Here is a 23,110-nt window from a genome sequence, read left to right on the forward strand (position 1 = left end):
AGTTCCTCATGGTGAATATTTATTTAATAAAATTTTGCCATAGCCAAATATATACTTTATTCAGCTCAGATAGATTACATACTCAAAGGTTCAGGAGTTTTCAAAATATGAAGTAAGAAAATGAGAACATTCATATGGAAATTCAAGGGTTGTGTGTGCACACATTCAAAGGGTTTGAATTTACAGGCACAAGGAAACTGAAGAGACCAATTGCTTTCCAAGTTGGAGAAATTTCAATATTTACCTGTCATCTCTGACATAAAAATTTTTAGACAGTACAAATATCACTTTAAACTTAATTAATTCATGTGTTTATTCTGATCTAAGGATTGAAAAATCTGTTTCCAAAGTGACATATTGGATGTTTTTTAACCTTTTATTATTTCAAGGGGTAAAGATGGAACTGCTAGTACCACTTTGTAGCTCTTAGGATAATTTCCCCAACTTTCCATAAACTTGTTAAAATAAATACAAGGTTTTTTTTTTTTTCTTCCTGAAACTGATATTCCCCAGCCTGCCCCTGACTCATGATGATTCTGACATATTGTAATAAAGCTATTGCTCCCCGAGGATATCTTTTCATTGCTCCAGCAATTTTTCTCTTCTCTGTCTCTTATTGAAAAAGAATCCTATTATTAAGTACTTAAAATATTCAAGGCTCTAAAAGGGAGACAAGCTTTCAGTATGAGAGATTAATAATAACAATAAGAAATACAAAATGCGAGATGGGGGTTCAAAACCAAATAAAAATTTCATTTGCAGAATACAAGCCAAATAGGATTTCTCCTGAGCGGCATCTCTCTGATTTACAGATGCGGCTCTGTGGGCCATGTCCTAAGATTGGTGCTTCCTGTTTTCCTTCTTTTATGTTCTCAGTTACTTCTGGACAAATGCCCTAACACTTGAATCTTTTCTAAACCACGACTCTTCTAAATCACCCAAAGGATTATTCTGTGTAAACACTTCAGAAAGCTGTAAGATACTCGTGATAATAGGAAAAGATCATTTTAGACAATGCCAACATGGAGGTATGTTTCCTAAAGGGAGTTGGGAATATAGATGATGAAGCCATAAGAGTTCAAGATGTGGTTCTTATGACTGCGAGTGTTTCTTTTACATATTTATACAAAATATCAGATGGATGCCGGGTCTAGTGCACACACAGATCTCTGCACTGGAAAGGAACAGACACATCACTGGATTATTGTATTTTGGATCTCAAGTAATCACAAGAGCATCTCCTTACGCTAAAATAGCATCCTTCAAGTCTATTCTAAAACACCGTAACAACAGCATGGAGTGTCTATCTCCCGGGAATTCGCAGCCTTGATTAATAAGTGAATATACTTTTTAATAAAGACAGATACAGAGCATGCATTTTAACCAGTAGCATTTGAAGATTCACTTGTATCAGGGTGTCTTTGGGAATGAAGGTCAACATACAGGTAGAGGGAAAAAGAACAAGAAATAAAAAGACGAGTTTGAAATTCACTTGATTGAGGTTACACAAGCCCTGCAAAATAACCCAGGGAGACTCCCTGGGAATGACACTATGGCAGACGTCCTGGAAATGAATAAGACCCTAGAGGGAGTTTAGTGACTATTGGAAAAGTGATGAGGCGGGGGGAGGTTTGACAAGCGAGTGACCTGACGGTGGTTGGAAGGCCCCGAGTTGGGAAGGATGATGGAAGCTGGTCTGGCAAGTATGCCAAAGAAAAAGAAAGACAGTGACCCAGGAAGGAAGTACGGAAGTACAAGGGACTCTGGCGCGTGGCTTAGGAGCAGATATTAAGCATCTGAGATTCAAGTTGTCAGTAAGGAAACAGTGGACGGAACCCGCCAGGTTCAGAGGAAGACAGAGCCATGGGGTCTACCCGCCAAGCAAACCATTACAAAAGAATCCAGGTTTTCAAGATGGCGGCCTAGAGGGTGGCTGCATTTCATGTTGCTCCAGGACTCAGGATTCAAAAGAGGAGATATTGGGACGCTTGGGACCAACTCAAAGCAGCCGGGTGACTCTCACCCCCTGGGGGGGCATCCCGGATGGGACGGGGGTCCCGGAACGCAGGAAACTTTGTGAAGTAGAACTGCCGGCGAGACGCCCCTCCCCCCGCTGGAGCAGTGAACTCGGACAGCTGGGAGCGCCGTAAAGGAGGCCGCTCGGCACAGCGCTGGGACTCGGAGCAGCCACTGGGGCTCCGGCGGCTGCCCGGGGGAGGAGTGGCGGGGAGAACTGTGTGGACTCAGGACACCGGGGCCTGCCCTGAGGAGGAGGAGAGGAGCGTGGCCACTTGGATTCAGAGAGACTGCACCAGAGCTGCAGGCGGTTGCCAGAGGAGAAGCTGCGCGGCGAGCTGTTTGGAATCAGAACGACGCTTCTGAACCCCGGGGCCTGCCCTGAGGACGAGGAGGAAGAGGAGCGGCCGCTTGGATTCGAGTGACTACACCGGAGCTACAGGCGGTTGCCAGAGAAGGGGCTGCATGGCGAGCTGTTTGGACTCTGACCACTTCTGAACCCCGGGGCCTGCCCGGAGGAGTAGGAGAAGGAGGAGAAGGAGCGCGGCGGGTCCTTTGGACTCGCAGTGACTGCATTAGCGCTCCAGGCCGCTGCTCAGAGGAGAAGGTGAGTGGTGAGTTGTTTGGTCTTAAAGTGACAGCTCCTGAACACAGGGGGGCTGCCTGGAGGAGAAGCGTGGTGGGACGCTTGGTCTTGAGTGGCCGCACCAGAGCTCCGGGCGGTGCCCAGAGGACCCGTGCAGCGGGTCACGTGGATTCAGAGCCACTCAGAGGGACTGCTCCTGAACACCCGGGGGGTTATCTGGAGAAGGAGGAGGAACGGGGAGGGTCACTTCGACTCGGAGTGATTGATTGCCCCGGGCTACGGGTGCTTGGTGGGAGGAGGAGACACGAAGTGAGTTTCTTGGACTCCTAGTGACCGCACCGGCATACTGGGCGGCTGTCTGGAGGAAGAGGCCTGAGTCTCTGGGACTCAGAGCGATTGTTCGGGGTCACAGGTGGCTGCTCAGAGGAGGGGCCACGCAGCCAGGCGATTAGGTGCAGAACAGGGTCCCAGGATCTAGAAGGCTTCTGGGTGGAAGAGCCGCACAGAGACAGGCTTAGGGCGGAGCGAAGGTTCCAGGCCTATGGGCAAATTCTCTGAGGAGGGGCAGCCTAAGGAGATTCATCTGCAAAGGGTGAGGCTCCCAGGCCCAGGAGGTAGGGCCGGGCCCCTGGAAACTTTGCAGAGGAAGGCAGCCCAGCCCAGGCAGTAGCTGTAAATTGAGGGGAACCTCTAGGAGGAAACTGACCAGCGAGACCTCCCCACTGGGTGAGTCTTCCCTGCCTGGTGAGGTTTCCCCACAAGGACGGTAAAACCAGAGACACAGGCCCAAACAGGCCTTGCCTCAGCTCACAGCCTAGGTCCCCTTTGGATGACCATTGGTCAACAAGTGGAGGCACCTCTGCCCACTAGCAGGGAATATACCCCACCTGAAGGCCACCACTCCTAGAGAGGCAGCTTCCTTGTGGAGCACCGCATTATCAACTTCCTCCAAGACTTCAGCCTACTGAAGGCTAAGAGGGGATATATATAGAAATCTTCAGAGACATTGTAAATCAACAGAGGAAATCTGCAATATCTCAGCGGTCCACTGATATCTGAACAATATGAGAAAACAAGGAAAGAAAATGCTGCAAACAAATCTAGATGTTACATCAATAAAACCCAATGACAGCATGGCAGAAGAAATGACAGAAAAGGAGTTCAGAATGTACATAATTAAAATGATCAGAGAAGCAAATGATGAGATGAAAGAGCAAATGCAAGCATTGAATGATCGCACCAATCGACAGTTAAAAGAGCAAATACAGGAAGCAAAAGATCATTTCAATAAAGAGTTAGAGATATTGAAAAAAACCAAACAGAAATCCTTGACATGAAGGAAACAATAAACCAAATTAAGAACTCCATAGAAAGCATATCCAATAGAATAGAACACCTGGAAGACAGAACCTCAGACATTGAAGACAAAATATTTAACCTTGAAAACAAAGTTGAACAAACAGAGAAGATGGTAAGAAATCATGAACAGAATCTACAAGAACTATGGGATATCATGAAAAGGCCAAATTTAAGAATTATTGGGATTGAGGAAGGTCTAGAGAAACAAGCCAAAGGAATGAACAACCTATTCAATGAAATAATATCAGAAAATTTCCCAAATCTGAAGAATGAAATGGAAAATCAAGTTCAAGAGGCTTACAGGACTCCAAATACACAAAATTACAACAGACCCACACCAAGGCACATTATAATGAAAATACCTAACATGCAAAATAAAGACAGAATTTTAAAGGCTGTGAGAGAAAAGAACCAAATTACATTCAGGGGGAAACCAATACGCATATCAGCAGATTTTTCAATCCAGACCCTAAAAGCTAGAAGGGCCTGGAACAACATTTTTCAAGCCCTGAAAGAAAATGGATGCCAACCAAGAATCTTATACCCAGCAAAACTTACCTTCAAATTTGACGATGAAATAAAATCCTTCCATGATAAACAAAAGCTAAAAGAATTTACAAAAAGAAAGCCAGCATTACAGAACATTCTCAACAAAATATTCCATGAGGAAGAGATGAAAAACAAAGAAGCAAATCAGCAAAGGGAGGAATTATCCTAAAGGAATTGTCAAATAAAGGAGGAAACAAGTTGTGTCAAACAAATAAATAAACAAAATTTTAAAAATGAACCAAATGACCGGGAAACCAAATCATTTCTCTATAATAACCCTGAATGTTAATGGCCTGAATTCATCAATCAAAAGACATAGACTGGCAGACTGGATTAAAAAGAAAGATCCAACAATATGTTGCCTGCAAGAGACTCACCTCATAGAAAAAGATACACATAGACTAAAGGTGAAAGGATGGGGAAAAACATACCATGCACATGGACTCAGCAAAAAAGCTGGAGTATCCATCCTCATTTCAGATAATGTGGACTTCAAGCCAAAGTTAGTCAGAAGGGATAAAGAAGGTCATTTCATACTGCTTAAGGGAAGCATAAATCAGCAAGATATAACAATCATAAACATCTATGCCGCAAACAGTGGCTCATCTATATATGTCAAACAAATCCTTCTCAATTTCAGAAACCAAATAGACCACAACACAATAATACTAGGTGATTTTAACACGCCGCTCTCACCACTGGACAGATCTTCCAGACAAAAATTGAACAAAGAAACCATAGATCTCAACAACACAATCAATAATTTAGACTTAACGGACATTTATAGAATATACCATCCAACCAAGAGTGAATACACTTTCTTCTCAGCAGCACATGGATCCTTCTCTAAAATAGACCATATATTATGCCACAAAGCTAATGTTAGCAAATACAAGAAGATAGAGACACTACCATGTATTCTATCAGATCATAATGGATTGAAGTTAGAAATAAATGAAAGAGTAAAACACAGAAACTATTCCAACATCTGGAGATTAAACAATATGCTATTATATGATGAATGGATAACAGAAGATATTAGGAAGGAAATTAAAAAATTCTTAGAGGTAAATGAGAACAAAGAAACATCATATCAAAATCTCTGGGACACTATGAAAGCAGTACTTAGAGGGAAATTTATTTCATGGAGCGCATTTAATAAAAGAAGTAAAACTCAACAAATAAACAACCTAACACTACAGCTCAAAGCCTTAGAAAAAGAAGAACAGAACAGCACCAAAAGTAGTAGAAGACAGGAAATAGTTAAACTCAGAGCTGAAATCAATGAAATGGAAACAAAAGAAACAATACAAAAAATTGACAAAATAAATAGTTGGTTCTTCGAAAAAATAAACAAAATTGATAAACCTTTAGCCACACTAACAAAGAGAAGACGAGAGAAAACCCAAATCACTAAAATTCGGAATGAACAAGGAAATATCACAACAGACAGGATGGAAATACAAAACATAATTAGAAGCTATTTTGAAAATCTATACTCCAACAAAATAGAAAATTTCAAAGACATCAACAGGTTTCTAGAGACATATGAATTGCCTAAACTGAATGAGGAGGACATAAACAATTTAAATAGACCAATTTCAAGTACTGAAATAGAAGAAGTCATCAAAAGCCTACCAACAAAGAAAAGTCCGGGACCAGATGGGTTCTCAGCCGAGTTCTACAAAACCTTTAAGGAAGAGCTCATTCCAATACTTCTCAAAGTATTCCATAAAATAGAAGAGGAGGGAACCCTCCCAAACTCATTCTATGAAGCCAATATCACACTGATACCTAAACCAGACAGAGACTCATCAAGGAAAGAAAATTTCAGACCAATATCCTTAATGAACATCGACGCAAAAATTCTCAACAAAATTTTAGCAAATCGCATACAAAAACATATTAAAAAGATAGTACACCATGATCAAGTGGGTTTCATCCCAGGGATGCAAGGTTGGTTCAACATCAGGAAATCAATAAACGTAATTCACCATATTAATAGACTTAAAGTCAAGAATCACATGATTATTTCAATAGATGCAGAAAAAGCATTTGATAAAATACAGCACCCCTTCATGCTCAAAACACTAGAAAAAATAGGGATAGTGGGAACATTCCTTAACATTGTAAAGGCCATTTATGCTAAGCCCATGGCTAATATCATTCTAAATGGTGAAAAACTGAAAGCATTCCCCCTAAAAACTGGAACAAGGCAGGGATGCCCTCTTTCACCACTTCTATTCAACATCGTTCTTGAGACTCTGGCCAGAGCAATTAGACAAACCAAAGAAATTAAAGGGATACGAATTGGAAAAGAAGAACTCAAACTATCCCTGTTCGCTGATGACATGATTATATATTTAGAGGAACCAGAAAATTCCACCAGAAAACTCTTAGAACTCATAAGTGATTTCAGTAAAGTAGCAGGTTACAAGATCAATGCCCATAAATCCAACGCATTTTTATACATAAGTGATGAATCCTCAGAAAGAGAAATTAGGAAAACTACCCCATTCACAATAGCCTCGAAAAAAATAAAATACTTGGGAATCAATCTCACAAAAGAGGTGAAAGACCTCTACAATGAGAACTATACAACACTAAAGAAAGAAATTAAAGAACACCTTAGAAGATGGAAAGATCTTCCATGTTCTTGGATAGGAAGAATGAATATTGTCAAAATGGCCATACTACCTAAAGTGCTATACAAATTCAATGCAATTCCAATTAAAATCCCAATTATGTACCTTACAGAAATAGAGCAAGCAATTATGAAATTCATCTGGAAGAATAAGAAACCCAGAATAGCTAAAGCAATCCTTAGCAGGAAGAGTGAAACAGGGGGTATTGCAATACCAGATCTTCAACTCTACTACAAAGCAATAGTAACAAAAACGGCATGGTATTGGTACCAAAATAGAAAGGTAGATCAATGGTACAGAATAGAGGACACGGACACAAACCCAAATAAATACAATTTTCTCATACTAGACAAAGGGGCCAAAAATATGCAATGGAGAAAAGATAGCCTCTTCAACAAATGGTGCTGGGAGAATTTGAAATCCATATGCAACAGAATGAAACTAAACCCATATCTCTCACCATGCACGAAACTAAACTCAAAATGGATTAAGGACCTCGGAATCAGACCAGAGACCCTGCATCTTATAGAAGAAAAAGTAGGTCCAAATCTTCACCTTGTTGGTCTAGGACCAGACTTCCTTAACAGGACTCCCATAGCACAAGAAATAAAAGCTAGAATCAACCACTGGGATAGATTCAAACTAAAAAGCTTTCTCTCAGCAAAGGAAACTATCAGCAATGCGAAGAAAGAGCCTACAGAGTGGGAGAATATCTTTGCCACTCATACTTCAGATAGAGCACTAATCTCCAGAATCTATAAAGAACTCAAAAAACTCTACTCCAAGAATTCAAATAGTCCAGTCAACAAATGGGCTAAGGAAATGAATAGACACTTCACAGAAGAAGATCTACAAGCAATCAACAAACATATGGAAAAATGTTCAACATCTCTAGTAATAAGAGAAATGCAAATCAAAACCACCCTAAGATTCCATCTCACCCCAATTAGAATGGCGATTATCAAGAATACGAGCAACAACAGGTGTTGGCGAGGATGTGGGGAGAAAGGTACACTCATACATTGCTGGTGGGGCTGCAAATTAGTGCAGCCACTATGGAAAGCAGTGTGGAGATTCCTTAGAAAACTTGGAATGGAACCACCATTTGACCCAGCTATCCCACTCCTTGGCCTATACCCAAAGGACTTAAAATCTGCATACTACAGAAATACAGCCACATCAATGTTCATAGCTGCTCAATTCACAATAGCCAGACTGTGGAACCAACCTAGATATCCTTCAATTGATGAGTGGATAAAGAAACTGTGGTATATATATACAATGGAATATTACTCAGCCATAAAGAATGATAAAATTATGACATTTGCAGGCAAATGGATGAAATTGGAGAATATCATGCTAAGTGAGATAGGCCGATCTCAAAAAGCCAAAGGACGAATGATATCGCTGATAAGTGGAGGATGACACATAATGGGGGGGAGGGAAGGGTTAGAGTTAGGGTTAGGGAGGGGGGCAAGTATAGAGGAAGGAACTACTGTATAGAGGGTAAAAAGGGGTGGGAGGGGTGGGGGGAAGGGAAAAAATAACAGAATGAATCAAACAACATTGCTCTATGTAAATTTATGATTACACAAATGGTATGCCTTTACGCCATGTACAAACAGAGAAACAACATGTATCCCATTTGTTTACAATAAAAAAAAAAAAGAAGAAAAAAGAAAAAAAAAAAAAAAAAGAATCCAGTTCCACGTGGTTCTTTGCACATGGAGTGCATGTGACACTCCATCCCAGAAATGACCACAGATGTGTGCCAATCCACATGTACACTCATCCACCTGGTCCTCAGTGGACAGCCCCGGCAGGCATCTGCAAAATGTGTGGTGAGGAACAAAGCAATGCCAGTTTCCCCACATAGAAATTTTATGCTTTGAACTACAATATGTTTTGATAAATACTAGAGGATTGATCTCATGATTTATCAAAGATAACATTCTACTTGCTTAAAGTAAATTATGTATAAAAACATAACCCTAAACCCACAGTTCAATCTTCTTCCTAGATTCCCTCCTTAAGGGCACAAAAAGACTGTTCTTGCTAAAAAAACTTCAGCAGGAGAGAAGAGAGCTAGAAGAATGGTGCATGTGTGACTCTAGTTAGAGAGAACGTCGGCGTGAATCTAGGATCTCAAGTCCCAATGTCCTCAGTGTTCGAATATCATTCTATGGGTTGCGGGGAAACATGCGTTTCTAAAATGAAGAGGGATGAGAGATTCTCCCTGCACCCTCATTCTATCAGCAAAGAAAATGAAGCTCAAACCTGATCTGACCCTCATATATTGTACACATGCATTGAGATGTCACACTGTATCCCAAAAATGTATACAATTATTATGTCAGTTAAAAATAAAAATGTGGTTCTATTTTAGTCCGAGTCTCTCAATGCCTCCCCTTCTTGAATCCTGGGTTCTGGAGAAACACATGGATCCCTCTCTAAAATAGACCATGTTTTATGCCACAAAGCTACTATTAGCAAATACAAGAAGATAGAGGTACTACCTTGTATTCTATCAGATCATAATGGACTAAAATTAGAAATAAATGACAGACTAAGAAACAGAAACTTCTCCAATACTTGGAGATTAAATAATACACTATTATATGATGAATGGATAACAGAAGACATCAGGAGGGAAATTAAAAAATTCTTAGAAGTAAATGAGAACAAAGACACATCATATCAAAATCTCTGGGACACTATGAAAGCAGTACTTAGAGGAAGATTTATTTCATGGGGCGCATTCAACAAAAGAAGTAGAAATCAACAAATAAACGACTTAACACTACAGCTCAAAGCCCTAGAAAAAGAAGAGCAGACCAACACCAAAAGTAGTAGAAGACAGGAAATAGTTAAAATCAGAGCTGAAATCAATGAAATTGAAACAAAAGAAACAATCGGAAAAATTAACAAAATAAAGAGTTGGTTCTTTGAAAAAATAAACAAAATTGATAAACCCTTAGCCACACTAACAAAGAGAAAGAGGGAGAAAACTCAAATTACTAAAATTCGGAATGAACAAGGAAATATCACAACAGACACGAATGAAATACAAAACATAATTAGAAGCTATTTTGAAAATCTATACTCCAACAAAACAGAAAACCTCGAAGACATCAACAAGTTTCTAGAGACATATGAATTACCTAAACTGAACGAGGAGGACATACACAACTTAAATAAATCAATTTCAAGCAATGAAATAGAAGAGGTCATCAAAAGCCTACCAACAAAGAAAAGTCCGGTACCAGATGGGTTCTCAGCCGAGTTCTACAAAACCTTTAAAGAAGAGCTCATTCCAATACTCCTCAAAGTATTCCATGAAATAGAAGAGGAGGGAACCCTCCCAAACTCATTCTATGAAGCCAATATCACACTGATACCTAAACCAGACAGAGACACATCGAGGAAAGAAAATTTCAGACCAATATCCTTAATGAATATCGACGCAAAAATTCTCAACAAAATTTTAGCAAATCGCATACAAAAATATATTAAAAAGATAGTGGGTTGTATCCCAGGGAAGCAAGGTTGGTTCAACATCTGGAAATCAATAAATGTCATTCACCATATCAACAGACTAAAAGTTAAGAATCACATTAACTTTTGATTATTTCAATAGATGCAGAAAAAGCATTCGATAAAATACAGCATCCCTTCATGCTCAAAACACTAGAAAAAATTGGGGTAGTGGGATCATTCCTTAACATTGTGAAGGCCATCTACGCTAAGCCCATGGCCAATATCATTCTAAATGGTGAAAAACTGAAAGCATTCCCCCTAAAAACTGGAACAAGGCAGGGATGCCCTCTTTCACCACTTCTATTCAACATTGTTCTTGAGACTCTAGCCAGAGCAATTAGACAAACCAAAGAAATTAAAGGGATACGAACTGAAAAAGAGGAACTCAAACTATCCCTGTTTGCTGATGACATGATTATATATTTAGAGGAACCTGGAAATTCCACCAGAAAACTCTTAGAACTCATAAGTGAATTCAGTAAAGTAGCAGGTTACAAGATCAATGCTCATAAATCCAATGCATTTTTATACATAAGTGATGAATCTTCAGAAAGAGAAATAAGGAAAACTACCCCATTCACAATAGCATCAAAAAAAATAAAATACTTGGGAATCAATCTCACAAAAGAGGTGAAAGACCTCTACAATGAGAACTACAGAACACTAAAGAAAGAAATTAAAGAAAACCTTAGAAGATGGAAAGATCTCCCATGTTCATGGATAGGAAGAATTAATATTGTCAAAATGGCCATGCTATGTAAAGTGCTACACAGATTCAATGCAATTCCAATTAAAATCCCAATGACGTACCTTACAGAAATAGAGCAAGCAATTATGAAATTCATCTGGAAGAATAAGAAACCCAGAATAGCTAAAGCAATCCTCAGTAGAAAGAGGGAAGCAGGGGGTATCGCAATACCAGATCATCAACTCTATTACAAAGCAATAGTAACAAAAACGGCATGGTATTGGTACCAAAATAGAAAGGTAGATCAATGGTACAGAATAGAGGACATGGACACAAACCCAAATAAATACAATTTTCTCATACTAGACAAAGGTGCCAAAAATATGCAATGGAGAAAAGATAGCCTCTTCAACAAATGGTGCTGGGAAAACTGGAAAACCATATGCAACAGAATGAAATTAAACCCCTAACTCTCACCCTGCACAAAACTCAACTCAAAATGGACCAAGGACCTCGGAATCAGACCAGAGACCCTGTATCTTATAGAAGAAAAAGTAGGTCCAAACATTCAACTTGTTGGCTTAGGATCAGACTTCCTTAACAGGACTCCCATAGCACAAGAAATAAAAGCAAAAATCAATAACTGGAATAGATTCAAACTAGAAAGCTTTCTCTCAGCAAAGGAAACTATCAGTAATGTGAAGAGAGAGCCTACAGAGTGGGAGAATATCTTTGCCACTCATACTTCAGATAGAGCGCTAATATCCAGAATCTATAAAGAACTCAAAAAACTCTACACCAAGAATACAAATAATCCAATCAACAAATGGGCTAAGGAAATGAACAGATACTTCACAGAAGAAGATGTACAAGCAATCAACAGATGTATGAAAAAATGTTCGCCATCTCTAGTAATAAGAGAAATGCAAATCAAAACTACCCTAAGATTTCATCTCACCCCAATTAGAATGGTGATTATCAAGAACATAAGCAACAATAGGTGTTGGCGAGGATTTGGGGAAAAAGGTACACTCATACATTGCTGGTGGGGTTGCAAATTAGTGCAGCCACTCTGGAAAGCAGTATGGAGATTCCTCAGAAAGCTTGGAATGGAACCACCATTTGACCCAGCTATCCCACTCCTTGGCCTATACCCAAAGGACTTAAAATCAGCATACTACAGAGATACAGCCACATCAATGTTCATAGCTGCTCAATTCACCATAGCCAGATTGTGGAACCAAACTAGATGCCCTTCAGTTGATGAATGGATAAAGAAACTGTGGCATATATATACAATGGAATATTACTCTGCCATGACGAATGATAAAAATTATGGCATTTGCAGGCAAATGGATGAAATTGGAGGATATCATGCTAAGTGAGATAAGCCAATCTCAAAAAACTAAAGGACGAATGATCTCGCTGATAAGCGGATGAGGACATATAATGGGGGGTAGGAGGGGTTAGCGTTAGGGCTAGGGTTAGGTTTAGGGTTAGGGATAAGGAGGGTGGTAAGAATGGAGGAAGGAAGGACTGTATAGAGGGAAAAGAGGGGTAGGAGGGGTGGGGGGAAGGGAAAAAGTAACAGAATGAATCAAACAACATTGCCCTGTGTAAATTTATGATTTTTAATAAAAAAATGAAAAAAAAGAAATAAAATATTGCTATTTTTAAAAGTGAAATAAATAAATAAAAATAAAAATGTGCACATTTTTAAAAATAAAAATGTGTGTTTCTGTATGTGTGTGAAAAAAGTTCCACATTAACAAGAAGAAGAAGAGGAGGAGGAGGAAAAGGAGGAGGCAGAAGCAGCAGCTCACAGACATTAGGCTTAGTAAATACCTTTTTAGGGCTTTCCTGGTTCTTTTCCTGTTTCACTCAGAACCGGGATCACTCTTTCCTGACCGGGATCGGAAACATGGGGCGCTAAGTGATGTGGTGAGTAGCCCAGGCTCCAGTGTCGGTGGGAGGATGGTTTCCGGTGACGGGAGGGGAGGGCCAGGGTGTTTCCCCCGACTCACCCTCTGCCTCCCGCAGCTCCTGGGCAGCCTATGTCTTTTACAAGGCTCTCGCTCCTGACGGGCATCCCGCCTTCCAGAACCCTCTCCTGCACAGCGCTTGCCGTGCTTCCGGTTCCAGCAGGACCTTGCCAGGCCCTGGGCTCTGGATTCCCTCCTCGGGATCCCCCGGCTTAGGAGTCACAGGAACTTCCTGCTGCTGCTGAATTCTGATTGCCTCTTCTCACATTTGGCTGCCCTGCTTTTCCATCACCTGCGACCAATTTCCTATGATGACATCCCAGTTTCGGATGCCCAAGGTAATTTCTGATTTTTCTGACTGGGCACTGATTCAGAGAACAATTCAGAACCAGAACTAAGGTCTTCTTTTTTCCTACTCTGCCATAATATAGTCGAAGATCAGATGCCACTGCTGTACATATGAGTGCCACCCAGTCATTACATAGCATCTAAAATTGCCACCAAAATTCTATAAAATAGTATATAATGCTTCATACTCTTAACTTCCAAATGCCTCTATCAGTAAGTGTTACAAGACATTGTCTTATAACAAGTAGGAGATCTCTGTTATCTATGTGATACTTAATTTTTTGTGTCATTTTGGACCAATGGGACCCAGAAAGTTGGTATCATCTGTGTTTCCAGAAGAGACTGGCATTTGTGTCTTCAGACAGAAAAGCTCTTCTTCCCCATTGTGAGGAGGGATCAGCCCACTCACTGAGGGCAAGAGCAAAAAGGCCCAGCATGGCAAGTCCTCTCTCTCCTTGAACAGCTGCTTCCCTCTCTGCCTTTGTACATTTGAGCTCCTGGATCCTCCAGCCATCAGAGTCTGGCTCAATGACACCACCACCAGCTTCCCCGACTCTCCAGCTGGCAGGCGATAGATTACAGGACTGCTTGGTCTCCATGATTACGTGATCCAATTCCCAGTATTTATGTATAAGATTATACATGTATTACAGTCTTACACAAAATAATATTATATTTAAATAATCTTGTTAATACATAGTAAGCATTATTTATTAATAAGATAATCAACTTTATAATTGATAAATAATCTTATCAATACGATTATTATATAGAATCTTTTTGGTTGTGTTTTTCTGGAGCTGCCTAATGCAATCCATTTTCCCTAACTACCCAACACTTTTACGATTTCCTTCCTATCCATTCTACTCTATTATCCTTTGTTTCTTTCACCTGCAGCTTGCTTTATCCCACTTGAAACCTTATATAAATCCAATCTTTGCCTATTCTTCTAGTAAACACCTATATTTCTTCCATTGTCCCCTCATCTCTTTCTCTTCACTCAAGATTCATTTTTTATTATCAAATGACAGCTCACTTCAAATTTTTGCATCTGTTTTGAAATTCACTCCAGAATGGCCCATATCTTCTCACCCCATCTCCTTCTGATGGCCAGGCACTATTCCACTATTTGGAGGTACTAGAATTTACTTAAGCCAATGACCTAATGCTGGTAGATTGCAGCAAGATTATTTTACTCTTATTTAGCTTTCTCCTGGATTAACCACTAGTATCTTGGGTTTGATGCAGTAATTCAAAGAAAAGGCATTATATTAAATGCATAACAATTATTTTGTTGTGTGCACAATTTGGAAAATAATGTCTTAAACAATACCATAGTTTTAAATACTCTCATTTATTCTTGTTTTTGAGGAAATGTCTAGAATAAGGATGAAGATACTTTTGTATATTTCTGTCATTTTTTCCTTTATATGAACTGCCCACTTACATTTTGTCTCTTTAAAAAATAATTAAAGCTTTATTTTTACCATTAACTTTAGGCTGTTTTGTGCCTGTGTCATACAAAATTTTGTGTTGACACAAATATGCAATAACTCCACTAATATAGTAACCACAAGTACTATGTATTCAGTACTTCAAATACATGAAGTACTACAAATACTGAAGAACTTTATTTACTTTGTTTATTTGCTTATTATTTATTTAGTTCTGGGGATGGAACCCAAGGCCTTCCACATGCTAAGCACATGCTGTACTACTGAGCTTAATTTTTTTTTATTTTACTTTAATTAACTTAATGAAATAACCCTATATGGCTAGTGGCTACTGCATCTGATATTCCTTAGATATTAAGGAAATTGAGCCTTTGACATGGGAAGGATAGGGTTAACATTTGGTCTACAGCTTTTTCATCTAGTCTTGGTCTTTTGCCAAATCCTTCTTGTAATATTAATTTAAGGAACGCATGGGAGCATACTGGATCTAAGATGATCAACATCCTGTTTGATGCTTTACACTGAACTAAGAATCTGCACCTGCTTGTCAAGTTTGTTGAGCAACTCGAAGTTTTACTTTGCTACAAATTGTAATCACCTGGGAATATTTTTTAACTCCCAATACCTGGGTTCCCACCACTAGACAATCTCTCAGGGCATCAAAATTTGAAAGTATGGAAACATTTAGGAACCATAGACAAAACCAGGGATTAACAAGCAATCAGGGATTAATGAGATGCAAGTACCCTGGAGAACAAAGTTGGCAAGTATCCTTGAGGAGTTACGCCATGACCAAGGTATAAGTCCAGGGACAGCTAGAGCTCTCCTCACCTGAGGTGACCACACACCCCCAGGCATGTGCCTTGTGACCATGTTTATCCTGACGGAAGCCACTGGGATAATCAGAAGCAATTCAGCAATGCTAGACATCCATCATGTCGTGTCGTGTGTGCCGTGTGGTCACCTGTCCTAATCCATCTGTAAATCTAAGTGAACTTGCAAATAAATGAAGCCTATTTCATCAGTCAGTGGGGTATCAATCTTAACCCACGATTACTGACTGTTGTGGGTGAATCAAGGTGGTATTGCTAGCATATAGACTAACAATATTTCCCAATCCATATTCTTTCTTTCAATGTCTTTTATGCAATTTTTTCACATAAATTTGTAAATATTATCTAATTTTTCCTTTTGTTTTTTCTTCTTGGTTTAGGTCTCTTGCTAACTATGAGAAAAGGGCCCATTCTAATATTGTATGTTTAGCTTTACATTGTCCTATATTTTCTGTTAATACTTTCCATCTGTATCTGAATTGTTTTAAATATTCAATTAATCTAGAATTGATATTGATACAAACAAGTTATCTTTCCAAAGGTTTATAATTTACCAAGGCCCATAGTGACTTAGATATTCCTCATATATTTTCAATGCCTTATCTATCATACCCAAATCTTTTAAGTGTATATGGACTTAGTAATTAATGTTCTTCTTATTCTTCCACTATGTTTTAATATACCAATATCAATATGTTTTAATTAAGAAATGCTTATAATAAGCCAGGCCTGGAGGCACACACCTGTAATCCCAATGGCTCTGGAGGCTGAGGTAGAAGTTTGCAAGGTCATGTTCAGTCTCAGCAATTTAGCAAAAGGCTCTTAAGCAACTTAGCAAGACCCTGTCTCAAAACAAAACACAAATATGGCTGCAGAGATAGCTCAGAGGTAAAATGTCCTTGGGTTCAATCCCCAGTACCAAAAAAGAAAAAAGTATATATAATATTTCTTAAAATGTCAATCCCCCTTACTACTATTCTTTTGCTAATTAGCTTAGCTATTTTCTTACATCTCTTTCTTCCTATATGAAATTTAGAATGATCTCATTTTGGAGGTTATTTTAGGAAGAATGAGTAGCTTTATAAGTACTATCGTCTCTTCAAAAACAGATATGTCCTATTGAATCAAGTCTTCGTCTACATTCTTTAGTAAAATGCTGCCTATTTCTTTTTTAATATCTTGTACATTTCTTAATAAGAGTCTTCCTTGATATTTATTCTCTTTTTTGGTTCAGTTAGAAGTAGACTATGCACTCCTTTTATATTATCTACTTATTTATATGTAGGAAAACAAATTAGAGATTTTAAAAATTAATTTTTTGTTAGGTACACTACTGAATTACCTTTTAAAGTAATAATCAGATGATTCTCTTGGATCCTTAAAGAATATAATTATATTAGTTCCAAATCTTAGCTCTTCCTTTCCAGCTTTATATATTGTTTCTATCCTCTTCTAAAATTGAATTATGCTTGAATAATTAGGTTGATAACATAAAATTGAATTATGTTTGAAAATCCAAGATGGAAAATTAGGAAAGCAAGCCTAAGGTTTAGTTTCATCTGGGTCAAATACAGCCACGAAGAAAGACTTCAAAGGGACGGAATTGCTTCCAAGAGAGAAGATGCCAGATGTAGACTCCTGGGCTATGGAATGAAAGCCACTTGGAAGCAGGCATCTGAGACCCCACATCACAGCCATGATAAGAGGGCATGGAGGAAAAGAGACAATGCTATTGTCACTAAACTGTCACACAGTCGAATGGGAGAGAAGCTCATAATGCACGTTTAAAACACGTTGCTCTCTGATAGACAATTTGAGGATGATCTTGACGAGGGCGTACACTTTCAGGAGGCGCCAAATCAGATTTCTTGCTAGTTCTAATGAATACAACAAGTTTTACTTTTCCTGCTTAGAGACAAATCAAGTTTAAGAACTTAAAACAGTATCACCTACATCTGTCTTCCATTGCTATGTGACATATTGCTATGTGAACTCAAGGGAGTTCACAGGTATTTTCTTATATATTATATATTGATATAAAGCTCCAACATATATATATGTGCCTGTACAAGTTTATGAGAAGGGACTGATATAACACTCAACAGAAAGGACACACTGGATAGAAAAGGTGCCTAGCAAACTTAACTGTTCTGATTCATGATGGATGACTTCTTAAAAACCAAATGTCAGTATATGTTAACACCTTACCAGATATATGGTGTCCAAATATTTTCTCCCTTTCTGAAGTATGTCATTTCACTCCATTAATTGTTTCATTGCTGTGTAGAAGGTTTTTAATATAGTATATCTTTTTTTTTTTTTTTTTTTTTGGTGCTTTTGTTTTTAGTGTCGTGTCAAAAAAAAAAAAAAAAAAAAAAAAAATTCCAAGAGCTAGTTCATACAGTTTCCCACTATATTTTCTTTTAATTATTTTTATAGTCAGAGATCCTCAAATGTAAGTCTCCAATCCATTTCAATTTGATTTTGGTAGATGGTGCAAGGTGAGGGCCCAATTTCATTATTTTGCATATGGATATCCACTATTCCCAAGCACTACTTGTCCAGAATTTCCCCATCACACATTCCTGACTGCCTTGTGAGGGATCCACTAGCAATAAATGTGTGGGTTCACTTCTGGGCTCCATTCTATTCCTCTGGTCTGATTTTATACCAGCAAAACACTAGTTGCATTACTGGACCTTTATAATATGTTTTGAAATCAGGGTGTGTGACACCCCCAACTTTGTTCTTAAAAGTGTTTTAGTTGATCAGGGTCCTTTGAATTTGAATTTCAGGGTTTATTGCTAATTCTTTAAAAAATATTCATTTGGGTATTGATACAGATTACTTTGGGTAGATTGCTCTGGGTAGTATGGACATTTTAATAATACTAAATATTCTAATACAGGAATACAGAAAATGGGTCTGGGGAGATAGCTCTGTTGGTAAAGTGCTTGCCTTGTAAGCACAAGGCCCTGGGTTCGATCCCCAGCACCCAAAAAAAAAAAAAAAAAAAAGACCCAGAAAGATTACAGAAAATACTTCTATTTATTCATTTGTATTCATTAAATTCTATTCATTAATTTCTTTCAGCAATATATTGTAGCTTTCAGTATATAGCTGTTGGTTAAATTTACCTCAAAGCATTTAATTCTTTTTGATGCTATTATAAATGAGATTTTTAAAATTCCTTCCTGGAACAGGAAAAGGGAGAAGAAAGAAAGAGAAAGTACTGCAAAATGAACTGGAGCAAATTTTATTCCATACTTGTATAGTTATGTCAAAATGAACCCTAATATTATGTAAAACTAAAAGAAACTAATAAAAATAGATTAAAAATTTCCTTGTTAGATAGAGTTCATCATTGGTGTATGGAAACTAAACACATAACAAAAATAAAAATATAAAGAACTTCAACTCAATAGCAAAAAAAAAAAAAGAAAGAAAAATAAAGCCAACAGGTACATGAATAGGTACTTAACACCATTGTTCATCAGGGAAATACAAGTCAAAGCCAAAAAGATATCAACTCACACCTGTTAAACTGTCTACTAGAACCCTTGCACACTGTTAAGTTTTTAAAATAGCAAATAGCAAGAGCAATTATAAAAACAGGGTATGGTACACAAGTTTCTCAAAAAAATCAGAAATACCATGTGATCCAGCAATCCTACTCATTGGTATTTATCCAAAAAAACTAAAATCAGGATCTCAAAGAGCCATTTATACTGCTGTGTTCATTACAGAGATAGCTGAAATGTGGAAACAACTTAACTGCTCAGACAGATGAATAAAGAAAATGTCATTCACACACACACACACACACACACACACACACACACACACACACATATGAATAACATATGAAATGTTATTCAGCCTCTAAATAGGACAGAAATTGAGCCAGTAAGGGACAACATGGATGAACCCTGAGGAGCTTATTTTAAGTGAAATAAGCCAGCCATAGAAGGACAAATACTGCATGATCCCACTTATATGAGGAATCTCAAATCGTCAAGCTCACATAAGCACAGAGTCGAACGGTAGGGTCACCATACAATGTGCATCACGTTCCAGCTACACAGGCGACTGAGTCCTAGAGAGCAGGGGCACAGCATCAGGCCTAGAATCAACACTATTGTCTTGTACGCTTAAAAATTTGTTAAGAGGATATTTTTTAGAAGATATTTTTCATTGAAGATGGACACAATGCCTTTATTTTATTCATTTATTTTTAATATGGTGCTGAGGATCAAACCCAGTGTCTCACTCTGCTAGGCAAGCACTCTGCCACTGAGTTACAGTCCCAGCCCAAGAGCATATATTTCATTTTGAGCCTTCTTACCATGATTTCTTAAATGCAGTCCTGTTGTTTTTTGTTTTTTTTTTTTTTTTTTTTTGGAAACAGGGATTGAACCCGGGATGCTTAATCACTGAGCCATATCCCCAACCCTTTATATTTTTTTTACTTTGAAACAGGGTCTCACTAGCTTGCTTACAGCCTTGCTAAATTGCTGAGGCTGGCTCAAATCTGCAATTCTCCAGCCTCAGCCTTGGGAGCTGCTGGGATTTCAGGCATGTGCTTCCATGCCCGGCTAAAACACAGTCATCTTTTAATCATGCACAAGTTAATCATTTTCAAAGGATGGAGAACTCATGGTTGAACAAATATAAACAGGAAACTTCCCGAGGATATAAGCTAATAATGTAGACTTTAATGAAAAATATCTTTTTGGGATTAGTGTCTTGAAAGACAGAAGCAGCATAAGGCACTCCCTGGGCACACGCCACGTTGTGCAGTGCATTATGCTTGACAACTTGACATGTTGACGTACATGGCGTTAGGACTATTGTACTTTATATCACTGCAGATGTTTTTGTAAGCTTAGGTCACTAGAATAAGGGCACAACATGGAGAGAGCTAGGGAAAATGTCACCTGCAAGGAGGGGTCATCCACCTGGCTTATTGCAAATCCCCCATACAGTTCTATCTTCCCAGGTTTTCTACTGGATTCCCTAGGCATTTGGTTATTTGACTTAAAACAAATGCATGCTAAAAATCTGCAGGTAGTGCTTCCATCTTGTCTGGCTTACAGAGCTGACAACTCAATCAGTCTCCTTGATAACAGTGACCTGAATATTTTGTGATGGGTGGTATTTGTATCTAATTGCCTACGCTATGTCACAAGGTCTCCAAGTCTTTTGCCAGTCAAACCCAGAACCATGACATTAGACACTTTCGGTCCAAAAACAGAAACAAAGATGTACTCAGAGATACACTAAAAGCTTTTGTTTAAAAAGCAGATGCAACCTAAATTCATAAAAAAATAAAGTGTTGTTGCATTTAACAATCATATTAACTTAAATAAGTTATAAGGTCGGTACTGCCCCACTCCTTGCCTTTCTAGTCCACAGGATAAAAGAACCTTGAGTGTTTATCAGAGAGAATTTGGATGGAAAGTTCTTGCACATGTCGATCTACTTAAAATAATTTCTAAGATGTTGGTTTCATGATATTTCGGCAATTGTTCTTAAATGAGCAAAAATTACACCTTACATTTACTTTTCCAATCACTTAACAATAAACTAGCTGAAAAGAGTCTTTTCATCTTAGATGTGGAAGAATTTTATTTTGTCTTCAATTTCAGAGGAGCAATTTTAGTGGCTCTCATTTTCTAAATTTTCATAAAATATTTATTCCCCATCCAGCAGAGTACTTTGTAGAAATTACATTTTATGAACGTTAGGCTATAAATTTTATTCTGAAGAAAAGTTTTAATGTATTTTTTTAAATATCATATACCTATCAAGTTCACATTTCCATTAAGCAGCCTGCATAGATAATAAATACAATACTTTGTCTTTCTGTTAAGGATTATTTGTAAGAAGCAGTAGAGCATTTCATGAATTCTTTCAGGTTGGGAGATGGCATTGTTCTCTCTGGTGCCTGATGTGAGATGAAGGGTCCTCACTATAGCACTTCAGCCAAGTTCATTGTCTCTACTGAGCTTGTTTCTAAGCTGATAACACTTGCCTCTTCTTTCTCTATCACATACTTGTAAAATGCCTAATGTGCTTCCTAACTCTCTTTCATAGATTTACTTGTGTCCTCTGAAGCACACTGTGACCCTCTGAAAGGAAATTGGCATATTTTGTATAATCGGTATATATCCCATAATGTATAGAAAACCTGGGCAAAAACAAGTTAGGAAATACGTATTTGTTAAGTGTGACCAAGGGTTAACTTCCTTCCTATGTACATCAATTCAAAGATGATTCTTTGAGTTTAAAAAAAAAAAAAAAGTTTGAACTGAAGTGATCTGTGTTCTTCCAGGTCAAAAGTCAAGACCCCAGACATAGCTTGCCAGGTTTCACTTTTCCTGTGTTGGCAACTGCAGAATCACAGAGAGGGAGCTTCCCTCAGAGTGAGCCCAGAATGACTATGGAATGGACTAGACCTCTGCCCCCAGGGATGACCAGGAGATAAACACAAATATACAAACATAAATATATATAAATCTGCATAAATATAGAACCATATAACAGGAAATATGTACATAAATATGTAAGTGAAATATTCATATACAATTATATGTGCTTACACAAACATGTAGAGAGCATGTGTGTATGATTTTGGGGGTTGTTCCATCTTTTCCATAATCTTAGATACACTATGTGCAGCACTCTCTTAATTTTGATCTTGACACTCAAAGCCCTTGGCTTTCTTCATCATGCCAAAAATCATCATCCAGTCCTTCTCAAACCTGACAATCCCAACTGACCAGGACTCTCAGTGGTTATCACACAGAAAACTGCATCTCTGGGTATCTCCTAAGCTCATGGTTCTGGTCATACTTCTCCTGCTTCATAAACTACTTTCCTTAATCCTTCCAAAATCTAAATCATAATGCTTTCCTCAAGATCTACTTCTTGGGGCTAGGTAGGGATATAGCTCAGTTGGTAGAGTACCTGCCTCGCAAACACAAAGCCCTGGGTCCAATCCCCAGCACCAAAAAAAAAAAAAAAAAAAAAACTACTTCTTGGACAAATTCAGTCTAATCTGCCCTCCCTCCATATTCTGTCCATTACCAAAACTTTAGGAGTCTGTACTTA

At 38.4% G+C, this 23,110-nt stretch overlaps 1 protein-coding gene across 1 annotated transcript in view; it reads right to left on the minus strand.

The window, feature by feature from the left end:
• The window catches only part of CNTNAP4 (contactin associated protein family member 4), a 246,845-nt gene that overhangs the window by 150,658 nt on the left and 73,077 nt on the right, over positions 1–23,110 (minus strand). The window lies entirely within an intron of this gene.

The sequence above is a fragment of the Sciurus vulgaris genome (assembly GCF_902686455.1).
Source record: "Sciurus vulgaris genome assembly, chromosome: 17".
Lineage (NCBI taxonomy): Eukaryota > Metazoa > Chordata > Mammalia > Rodentia > Sciuridae > Sciurus > Sciurus vulgaris.